This window comes from Poromitra crassiceps (genome assembly GCF_964638095.1).
Source record: "Poromitra crassiceps genome assembly, chromosome: 4".
Taxonomy (NCBI): Eukaryota; Metazoa; Chordata; class Actinopteri; order Beryciformes; family Melamphaidae; genus Poromitra; species Poromitra crassiceps.
In genome coordinates, this window is record NC_139626.1 from 55,749,255 (window position 1) to 55,761,743 (window position 12,489).

Sequence of the window (12,489 nt, forward strand, 5' to 3'; positions counted from 1 at the left end):
AGAGCACTTTCCCCCCGACTCCACCTACCACGTAGTGGCTCAATAAAGGGGCAGTACGCCAAATACAGATAATTCATATAAACACACACATATCAATGAGGGTTCAATTAACATCAGATGATGAAGAGAAAATGGTGCGTTTTGGCTCCTACAACGATTGAACATCAAAGTCAAATGTAAACGGTGTCCAAGACAGGTAGGCTACTAACACTCTTTCCACTGTGAAAAACACGAGCTCAAACTTCCCAACGTTAACGTTACGAGACGAGAGGACAGCACAACAGAAACCGGAAAACTGTTAAAATACAGAGATAACGTAAGAACTCACAAGCTGGTGGACATCAAACATTGCTGTTATTATTGTCAGGTTAATGTTAATGTTGCAGAGCTAACGTTATTTGTGACACAAACTTGTTAAGCAAAGATGTAGCCTATACGTATTGAGTTTGCATTGGCAGTGCATACTGCATTCTATAAAACAGAAGCTGTTTAAAATATTGCATCTTGTCAGTCATCACTTTGAGCCAGGTGTGCTCTTCATCAAGCATCTCTGTAGGAAGCTGTGCTCTGGTAAAGCGATTAGTTTAAATGGAACAGCACATAATAGACCTAGTTCACACATTCGCACCGCAAAGTCTGCATTTTGATGAGAAAAACGCCATGGGCCTTTTTCACAACGGCCATTTGTGTCTAGAAGACAGAGTATACACAGGTGCAACCAACTAACTAATTAAGGCTCCAGCACTGGAACACCTAAATGGACTGGAAGTTGGAAGCCCTAATTAACACATTGGGTGCCAGCGACGCCATATGGCGTCATTAGAAATTTACCGTAGGCTGCCAGCGACGCCAAATGGCGTCAGTAACTCCAAATTGTTTTTTTGACGGGGGGGTGTCGATCTAAGCTTCTTACGTCGCCTCTAACAATATTGTAGCTATTGGAGGTCGATAACCTATTTTACAAACCCATTAGGTGGCGACAGCACTCTCCTGATCAGAGAAAAAGGAGCCAAACACACAGAAGAAGTCGCTGGGGAAAAGGAGGAAATCGCATCGCATCCGTCCGTATGCATCGACGTGCATGAAGCACAACGAGCACAACGCCAGCTGTGCCCGCAGCAGCAGCATCCGCTGTAACAACTGAGCACCTCCGTGTACGCTGCGACAGCACAGCCGCATAATCTGCTTTATTATTCTCAACTGGAAGCATAGGAGCCCGTGACAAACACGCGGAACGCTGTAAAAATGCTGGATGTCGCGGACCCTTCACTGTGCAGAGCAAACTCAGTAGAGAGCCACCAGACACACCCAGGAGGAGGCGTGTGCAGTTGGGGGGGGGGATGGGGGGGGGGGGGGGGGCACGCAGAGCACCATACAACACTTCACCCAGACAGACCCAGACAGCAGGACAGGATTACAGGAGGGTCGGTTACATGGCATTTGACACAGGAGGAAGCTGTAACCAGCAGCGCACGCAGGGGCCAGTGCTGCTGGTTACAGCTAAAAAATATTATTCTGCCAAACAAAATTCCCTGGCCTTCACTGTTTTATTGAAGGAAATTATTTTTGAGGTGTGACTACATCAGAAAATTAGCTTCAGAGTCAGTGATGTGCTTGAAATGTTTAATTTCACAAAAGGCTCATTATCTCAGCTCGTAGAAAAAAAGGTCTGTTTTTCGTTCAATCAAGCTATCTTCTCCGGCTCATAACTAAAGAACGGAAAATGGGATCAATAAACTTTTTTTTGCAGGTGATAGAAGAGAGTCTCATCGTTATTTGTGCGTGTTCAGTGTTTACATAGTAATTATTAAAGGTCCCATTCCGTGCAAAAGCTGTTTTTACTTGTAAATGCATATATACTGCTGTCAGCCCTCCCTGTAATGAGTGGTCACACGCTCAGAACTGCCACAGTTGGATTTGTCCCTATCCAGCGTCCCTCTGCAGTCTCCTCCAAGCCACACCCCCAAACGCTTCGTTTGCCCAGAGGGGAATCTGGGGGAATCGGGACGTCACTAGCTTCCTCCTGCATACTGCGCGGGTCTCTCTCACACAAGCTACCTGCACCATTTAGTCTATAGCCACAAAATTAACACTTCTAGCTGGAGCGACGCCAACTGTACGTGATCCAGCAACTGCAGAGGTGCATTCGGTAAGTCTAGGCATTTTGAGATGTCCTCTTTAGCGTAGTACCGTTTAGTTAACGATAACTCGCAACCTAGCGTGCTGGTCCACAGACGCTAATCTGATTGGCCGCTGGGAGCCTGGGGCGGGCTCTCCCTCAGCGGCCAATGGGAACTGTTAGTTCTGAATATATTATAGAAACAGGCCGTTCTTGGGAAGCAACCAGAAGAGGGAGTGAGAACTCCGTCACAACAAACGGGTTTGCTATATTTTCGACAGATTAATCCAGAATCATGTTTTATGGACCAGAGACACACGTTTTTAAGAGGTTACAGCTGCACGAATTGGGACCTTTAAAGAAATTATATGACTGTTTTAAAATGCATTGCGGCCTATGTGGCACAGCAAGCAACCTTTTGCCCAAGGGCCGTGGCACTCAAAGTGTTAACATCTTGGTGCACCTGTGTTACCTCCTGCCTTTTAGACACAAAATCGCTGCAGTGAAAAAGGCCTATTGCCATTTGTGTGGAATGTAACGGAAAAGTAATATAACGAGTATCTAACGAATTACTTTTGGCATGGAGTAATAAGTAAAGTAATAATATTACTTTTGAAAATAGTAACGAGTAATATGTAATATATTACTTTTTTAGTAATCAGTGCCCAACACTGGTTATCACATTCGCTAAACTGTCACACTTTGTACTAGTCGGATCGTCTGTTGGAGAGATGCTTTGGCAAGTCAAGTGGACGTGTTGTCTCCCGTTTGCCTGTGTAAACATCGTTTTACAGACGGACAGCTTTTGTCAGACAGGCAGAGAGAAGGAGAGGGAGAGAGGGAGGGAGGAAAAGCCAGCCGCACCCGCTGCAGCAGCACCCCGCACACAATTTACAGGCAAAATCCATAGAGATTCAACACATTAACGTTGCTTCCCATGGTCAGAAAAAGTCGCCAGATTTGTCGCTAGTCGCCTTTGAGAAATAAAGTCGCCACGTGGGTCTGAAAAGTAGCTAAATATATCGACAAAGTCGCCAAGTTGGCAACACTGCATGTCGGCTGAACAGAGGAGTGGAGTGGAGAGTGGAGTGTTGTGAGACAGGGGAGGGCGGACTTGGCATGCACACAGGGAGTTGAAACAGACAGAGCAAAGCTGCAGCACACAGACTCCGGTGGAGAAACAGACAGTGGCACATGGATGCAACGCAACTCATGTCATTTTTAAAAGTACCGGTACTAAATGAACGTGGTATAGTATCCTTTTTAACGTCAGGGTATCGCGGTACTGTTGTACCAGTGCGGCCAGGGCGCCGCCCAACCTACCCATAACCCCCATGAAGGAGGGGACCCCTCCTTCATGTGGGTAGGTAGGTGGGGCGGCACCCTGGCGCCCTCTAGTGGCCGGCCGCCACTGAGACGTGACCATGTGTGGAGTCGTGCAGTGGAGTCGTGCATTTTGTGCTGGCGACAGGGTCAAGTATAGAGGGCCCCCCGGCCCTAAAAAGGGTATTGGTTTAACATCGTCCACCACTACAGCATGTCCCACATCACCACCCTCAGTTTGTTCAGGAATGTCAGCATCATTTTCATTGTTCAGTGCATCAAGTGTTTGAACACAAGCTGGGTCTGACTGAAGCAAGTTGGAAACATCCTCTGTGTTTGTCTGGGCACCTTTCCGTTTCAATTTTATTTTTGCAATAGCCTACTTTAGCAGTGAGTTTTATTTGTCTTCTTTCACCTTTTGCATGAGCATCATTGACATCAGAACTCTTTGATCCATTTAGCTTATTTTTTTTCATTTCGGACATGGTGAAAAATCCATCCAAACCCAGATCTCATAATCATAAGCAGCTCATAACAGCGTCACTTGAGTAAAAAAATGGCATCCACAGGCTTCAATAGAGATCTGCTCATAAAGGACCTGTTGTTGTCTTTGTCGTTGTTGTGTCTGTGTGGTGATAGCCGTACGTACCTCAGTTCCAGCGGCTGTGATGACTGATGAATTCAACGTAGTAGTGGGCCGGCTGGGAAAGATGAATGAATGACGTTACCATCTGGCAAAAATGAATTGTAGAGCCTATAGCGTCAATCCACTCGCTCCAGTTTCCTTTTTGGGTTGTACCATCTGTGCGTAAGTTGAAACGTATATAACCTAGTTTGAGCGTAAAGTCTCACTAAGTCTGAGTTTACGCACTACTAAAAACATATGGGTTGCACCAAGTGAAATATTTACAACGTAGGCATAAATTATAACTTACATTTTACACCTACCCATTTACTAGGTGTAAAGTCCTCCGTAGAATAATTGGCATAATTGTGTCTCAAATAATATGAAATCAAGTCAGCGAGTTTTCATACCGCTTAATTTGGCAACGGCATAACATCGATCATTTCACCATGCTTTTCTCTCATTGGTCACAGGTAGTGTACACGTCATTTTCTGCGACACTACCCAGCAAACATTTTCACGTATAACGACCGTCTGCTGCACGTCAAACCACTAAATCTAGTCAGGGTTTAATTATATATCCGGAATGGAAATCGTAGCGACGTAATTCGTCTACTTCCCCACAACGTCGAAATATGCCGCTCCCACAACGGCTATATTAAGAGAGAAAAAAGACATCCTCGAGCGGAGTTCGATCTCGGCGCGCCTGCTTCAGAGTCCTCTTGGCTATTGAATTAATGGAAATACCTTCTGGCATATATACTTCCAAGGAAGGTTCCTATTGGAACATGCATTAGGGTGCATCAAAATACACATTTTCAGAATATTGATCTGTCTGGGTGCTAAAAGTGTTACCATCCATGGAAAAACAACACATGCAAAATATTTTTGCAATACGTGGTGATCTAGGGGTATAACGGCACATCAGCTTTTTCGGCAACAGGGGGTAACTGGCTTCACTGGGGAGCCATGATAAATTGGTTCATTTTAGGCCATTCTCTGGTTCTATCACTTTGGGCTTAGGTTTCAATGTTTGGTTTAAAAAAGAAGAAGCAGCAAGCCATGTGGCAAAGAATTCACCTTCACAATTTTATTATCTTCCAAAAAATTATCTCTGCAGCAGCTTGCATGTCAGCCGGGCGATGATCGTTCCACATGCTTCGTCTGGAGCATCTCAGGTAAACTTGTGTGTGGCTAGCTACAGCTAGCTAGCTAGCTACTTTCCAGTTAACACGTTCACTGCCGTTGACAAGTTAACTCGTCAAGCAGAAACCAACGGTTGACTGCCGTCGACGAGTTAACTCGTCAAAAAAAAAAAAAAAAAATTTGACGGTGGGACGTGGATCAAAGCCCCCTACATCTCCTATAAAAATATGGGAGCCACCGAACGTGTACAACCCATTCCACCGACCCACTAAGTGGCGACAGTGCTCTCCAGACTAGAGAAAGCCGAGCAAAAACAGCAGGAAAAAGCGTGAGGAAACCATTCTCATGAGAATGGTTTGGCGAAAACGCTTTTGCGCTGGGAGCTGGGCGCACAACGGTGGGGGATTCCAAAAATAGACTCTGGGTGCAACACACTTTGAAACACGCAGCAGAAAGCCCAGAATCGCACGCAGCTTCATCCCAGCTCACAACCGAAACCCCAGAAACGAGCGAGCCCGATCCAGACTCGCCGACGAGCGGCCACCAGGCAGCACAGACAGGCAGCAGAGACTCGCCTGTGACACACGCTGCAGAGCCACCAGAGACACACCCACGGAGGGAGGAGTTTGCGGGGTGCTGTGGGGGTGCTGTTATATTGGAGGAAATTACTGTTCAGAACTATTGTTTAGATGTCTGATGTCTCACTGATGCCAAAAATAAATGGTTAAAGTGACTGTTCTGCCTGTTCTATCGAATTTCACAAAAATGCATTTATCTCAGCTTTCCTTCTCAGACGCTGAAACCATGCTGTATTCAACTGCTAATGCCTACATAACAGAACATGATAAAAACTAACTCTTTTAGACAGAGAAAGCACACATTCTATTAGTTCTTTTGAGATATTTTGTGTTCACAAAGTCCTAGCAGAAAATAATCCTCGGCTCTTGAAAGATGAGCCAAAATCCTCAAAAAACCCCATTGGCAGAAGCTACCTACTGTATTGGATAAACTGTTGGCAGTGAATGTGTTAAAACATTAGAAATTAACGTTAGCATGCTAATAGATGGATGGGATGTAGTCTAATGTGAAATAACTGCGGAGGTTGGAGCCAAAAGTGTCTCAAAATTACTATTGTGGTTTTAGTTGGCCACTGTTAAATTAGCTTGCTTGCTATACCAGTGGCTCCTGCATTACATTACTGTCTTTTCTTGGGAAGCTAAGCAGGTCTGGCCTAGGATACTCCTTGGATGGGAGACTGGTGCTGGAAGTGGTGTTGGAGGACCAGTAGGAGGTGCTCTTCCCCTCTGGTCTGAATAATCTGATCTGATGAATAATCTCCCCAATGCCCAAGGGCAGAGACAGGGACTCTGTCCTGTGAGTGAGCACCGTCCTTCAGATGAGACGTTAAACCAAGGTCCTGACTCTCTGTGGTCATTAAAGAGCCCATCAGCACTCTTCGCTAGGGGTGGGAATCGCTGAGTAGCTCACGATACGATATGGTCACGATACTTGGCCCTCGATAACGATATTATCACGATACAGCGATTCTGCGATAATCGATATATTGGAAGACGATACATCACGATACCTGTGTAACTGAAGAGAAAAAAATACCCCTAAAAGGCAAGAAGCAGGTATTATGTATTTATTAGCAGAATTGACATGAACTCTCTCAGAGTTCACTCACTCACTCATAACATTTTCGATACCACGGAGGAAAAGTTACACATTAAGTCTTTTTATTATTATTATTAAAACAAGAAAACCTATATAACCTACCTACCTATATCATTTCTAAAAGTAGATATTAATGAGCAAACATTTCCATTCATGTAGCCTACAGTATTTATGTTTTTGAACTACAAACATAAATAAACGGCAACTTGAAACTATGTTTCAACTACCACACACAGCATAATATTTTAGCCTGTTTATTAATGTTTATTATTATTTTTATTTTTTTTAAATAAACATATCGATACTTGGTGCCAGTGTATCGATAACGTATCGCAAGTGGAAATATCGCGATACCGTGAGTATCGATATTTTGTCCCCATTTTGTAACTCCAGTGCCCTGGCTAAATTCCCAAACAGGCCTTCCTTCAATCATGGCCACCTAATCATCCCTCATTACTTAATTGGCAAATTCAGTCCTGAACTCGCCATCATGATAGCTGATGTGTGGTGAGCTTTCTGGCACAAACTGGCTGCCGTGCATCACCCAGGTGGGTGCTACACATCGGTGGTGGATGAGTTGAGATCCCTCCCCCTCCCTTCTCTGATATGTGAAGCGCTTTGAGTGTCTTGAAACAGCTATATAAATCCAATCAATTAATTATTATTATTATACTCGGACACTAACACTATCTAGCCAGCTATTAGCTGGCAGCTAGGAACCACTGACTCATAAACCAGACTTTGTGACCAGCCAGTAGATTATGGGACTTAAATATAATCCAAAATCATATTCAGATAAGTGCTTTTCTAAGATTGGCTTTGACTCTGATCTGTAAACCCTCAGTTGAGTTGAGTTGAGGTGATGGGTGTGGTGAGGTGAATTCAGGTGATATTGTGCAATTGCCTCTGCGTATACATGGCCCTCGTGCCTGCACTCGTTGCAAGAATGTCTTGTTTTTGTGTGGCAGCACTGATTGGGGGGGCGGGGTAGGTATGTGTGCCCAGGGCCCTTTGTCTCATAATCCACCTAGGCACATCTCTCTCCTCTTTCTCTGTCTCATTTTCATTATCTCTGCTAAATTAATCATTCCCACAAGAATGTTCTAAACTTCTACTTTCTCTGCTTTCTCGTGGGGGGGGGGGGGGGGGGGGGGGGGGTTAGTGGTTCGAAGACTGGCACCACAGCCTTCATTCCATCCAACATCCTCAGCCGGCCGAGTCTTGTGTCCCTGGCCACACGGTTGAAGATCACACCAATGCAGGAGGCTGCCTTCACGCGCGGCCTGATCGAGGAGTCAGGTAGTAATTCGGCAAAGGTCTTGTCTATGCGACAGCAGACCGAGCACGCCGCCACGTGCTGGAGGCAATCAGTGAGGAACGGCACGAGCAGTGGACACCACACACCCTACACTGGGACAGTAAGTTGACGCCAATGCTCAACAATGTACGCCAGTTAGAGGAGCGTCTGACAGTGGTGGTCGGAGATGCGGAGCGGCTCAAACTGCTCGGTGTGCCAGCATTCATGAAGGGGACAGATGAAGCATGTGGAACGATCATCGCCCGGCTGACGTGCAAGCTGCTGCAGGAGTGGTGCTGCACTGACCAGGTTGTCAACATGGCATTTGACACCACCGCATCAAACACTGGCCATCTCACAGCAGCCTGCATCGCCATTCAGCTCTCAATGGGTCGACCACTGCTCTGGTCTGGGTGTCGGCACCACATCGGCGAGGTGCTCCTCAGCCACATTTTCACTGACCTCAAGGTGGAGACGTCACGCTCGCCAGAGGTTACATTGTTTACACGTCTGCGGGATAACTGGAACCTGGTGCCACACAAGGACAGCGACCCATTGTCCCGTTACATTCCAGACGCCGCCGAACCACTGTTCCTGGTCAAGTTGCGTGGTGAATTCATTGAGTGTGCTGCAGGAGTGCTTGACTACAAGCGAGGTGACTACCGTGAGTTCGTGCAGCTGTGTCGTGTGTATCTGGGTACAGACGGTCCAGCGCACACTCCAGTTACCTTCCAACGGCCAGGAGCACTGCACAAGGCGCGATGGATGGCCAAGCTGCTCTACACACTCAAACTGGCCTTGATGGAGCAGCACATTGCATTGCTTCCTCAGGGCACCATCACCACGCGGCAGCAGGTGCTGAAGATTCGGGCGTTTGCCAACTTTATCACGCACATCTACGCAACGTGGTGGCTGACCTGCGACACGGCCGTAGATGCAGCATGGAATGATCTCACACTCTACCGCCACCTGTATGCTTACAAGTCTGTTGACGAGGGCATCGCAGCATCAGCAATTAAGGCGCTGGAGCGGCACCTATGGTACCTGACAGGCGAAATGCTGCCCCTGGCACTCTTCAGCACCAAGGTGACAGTTGGCGAGCGGCGCACACTTGCAAATGCCATCTTCGAGCACAAGCCGGCTGATGTCCCAATGCGAGCCCCACAGCTCCGCTTTGGCACTGGTTTCGGCAAGCCGAAGTTCCCAACCCTCTCGTCGACCACCAGCTTGGCCGACCTCGCCAACCCAGACTGCTGGTTCGGCATGTATCAGCTGCACATTGATCTAGCGTTTCTTTCGCTTGATGTAGAGGATTGGGCTACCAGTGTGGAATTCCAGATGGGTGCGGTGAATGTACGTGCCATCAATGTTGTGAATGACTGCGCCGAGCGTGGCGTCAAACTCACATCAGACTTCGTGGCAGCAGCCAGGGGAGAGGAGCATCTGCAGAATGTACTGCAAGCAGTGGAGCATGACCGCTCTAAACAGCCAAAACTGTGCAGCTGCAAGCGCAAGCTGGACCAGGACTAGGACTCTAGGTTGCTCAATGGTTGCTTCAATGTTCTCGGTTCTAGGTTGCTTCAATGTTCTCAAATAAATAAATGTTCTATTCAAATTCAAATGTTCTGTTAAAAAATAAATACATGGGAGGTACGGTGGTGCAGTGGTAAGCACTATCGCCTCACAGCTCGAAGGTCGTGGGTTCGATTCCCACCTGGGGACGAGGTGAGCGCTGAAGGAATGCGTGCCCGTCCGCATGTCTTCGAGTGCCCACCGCCCAGGTGGGCTCGGCAAAAGGGCCTTTCTGTGTGGAGTTTGCATGTTCTCCCCGTGCCTCCCGGGGGTTTCCTTCATATAGGAACCCCCTTCACAAAAACATGCAATATCCTGGTTGCTAATGTGGTTCCTCCTCTGGTCGTTAAGGGCGCCTGTTCAGAGGGAGGGGAACTGGTTGGAATAGCGTGAACCTCCCACGTGCTATGTCCTACCGGTGAAGCTTCCTCTGTCAGGTGAAAAGAAGCGGCTGGCTGACTGCCCATGTCTCGGAGGAAGCATGGAGCCAGTCTCGGCTCTCCCCAGATCGGCAGAGGATGGAGTAGCAACCAGGATTGAGAAATCAAGTGAGCACTAATGGGGGATAAAATGGGATAAAAAAAATCGGGGAAAAAATATTTAAAAAAAACCCATCTTGTTCTATTCAAAATGTGCAATCTATGCATTTCTAAAATTTGCCTTGACCCAAAAAGGCAGATTTTCGTATTTTTCACATGCTGTGTTACACCCCTAAATCTCAATAGATTTTCCCAAAACTTTGCAAAAGTCATTTTTATGTGTCTCATAACAAAATGCAACCCCAGACAGTTTGATATGTTGAGATTTCATTTTTGCATTGCAATTTGATGCACCCTAACATGCATGCAAGGCTACCTCGCTAATTCAGTTTCATGATTCCAACCAGCAATGAGATTATTTAATTTTATTTATTTTAGATCATGTATGATAATGTAAGTCTTTATGTTGACTGTGCGTGCGTCTACTCTGTACGGCTTATACTGTCCTCAATGTTGTAGGTTCATACTAGAACTTGCATTGCGAGGCTGCCTTGCAGTTAACGCTAATTCAGTTTGATGATTTCAACCAACGATGAGACAGGTACGGTATATATTTTATATGTTACGATAATGTATGTTTACCCAGAACACACTGCATTCAGCGGTAATGGGACATACACCACAGGATTCAGGAAGCTTGTGATAAATACAATAAGAGGCACTTGCTACGGGCACTTACACACACACTACAGGTTAAAACTATACTATACTATATACTATACAAAAATTGGCGTTCAATAATTGTAGTCATTGCACGTGGAGTACACGTCACTGTGACTATCTGGTGACACCACCAAATAAATTGTCAGTCAAATGTCGTTTTATTCAACTAAAACACAAAAGACACCTACATGTGGTGTTTTCAAAGCAATAAGATCAATAGTAGGCTACGTGTTTTACAAGAGACAGTATAGATGCTACTACAGGGGAACGTGGAGAGAACGTCACCTTGTGGCCGGCAGCGGCATGACTTTCTGGGTAGATGCTAAACCACAATTCTATCGTCTGGTGACGTCGCGGTCAAGACGATGTTTGTTGGGTATGGCTAGTGTGCAGTGTTGCCAATTTAGCGCTTTTGGCGCCAGGCTATATTTAGCTACTTTTCAGACCCCCAAGCGCTTTTATTTCAAAAATGTGCCTAGCGCCAAATCTGACTACTTTTTCTGACCAGGGGATGTAGGCTAAATGTGTTGAATTGAACGGATTTTGCCTTTAAATTGTTGCGGCTGCTGCTGGGTTTTCTCTCTCTCTCTCATCTGCCTGTCTGACACACACAGCGCTTCAGTGGAGCTTCTTTCCTCCGCTGAGAGAGCAGCAGGATAGGGTTTACTTGTTCACTTTACAACCATACAGTCAATAAGTACAACGGCTACGCTGAGGTGTGTTTTTTTAAGCATAATTCGATATGCAAATTAGCATGTGACGTCATTTAGCGCCTTCTAGCGCCTTTCTGAGCAGCCAATACTGCCTTTGCTTGAAAAAGAGTTTGCAACACTAGTGTGGGGTTTAAGGACTACACAGGGATACTCACCTTGCTTTGCCCTTTGCCCTTTAGGCTACCTAAATGACAGGAGGCCAGGGGCCAGTTAATAAACAGACATTGTAGGTGTAGGTTTTTTGGTCATCAGCCGGAGTTTCTGACAATGGGCTACATGCACAACTCCACTACTTCCTGAAATTAGTACAGCTTCTTTATTTCCTGTCATCACTATTGGATGAACTGATTAATGTCAGGTGTGCTGCAGTCACAACAATGATCAGGCGCACACCTGATTAATCAGTTCATCCAATAGTGATGACAGGAAATAAAGAAGCTGTAGGCTCATTTCAGGAAGTAAAGAAGTTGTGCATGTATAGTCTATTGTGCACACACATGATAGTTAAGTTAAGTTAAGTTAGTTAAGTAGGCTACCTGGGCAGCAAGGTGGCTATATTTGACAATTTAGCAGCACCTCAGTTAAACTTTATTTAACGTTTGTTTTCATTGTGAATTAGAAAATGATCAGGGGGCCACATTGCACCCTATCGCGGGCTGCATCTGGCCCCCGGGCCGCAAGTTGAGTAGCCTATCAGTTAAGATGGGTTCAGATGTAGGCCTACCTTACCTCTCCGTGGTGCAACTAAACAGGCACAACTTTAGTGTCAAACTAACTAGTTTGAACGTAGCAGTTAGTGTGGACTTTACACTTGT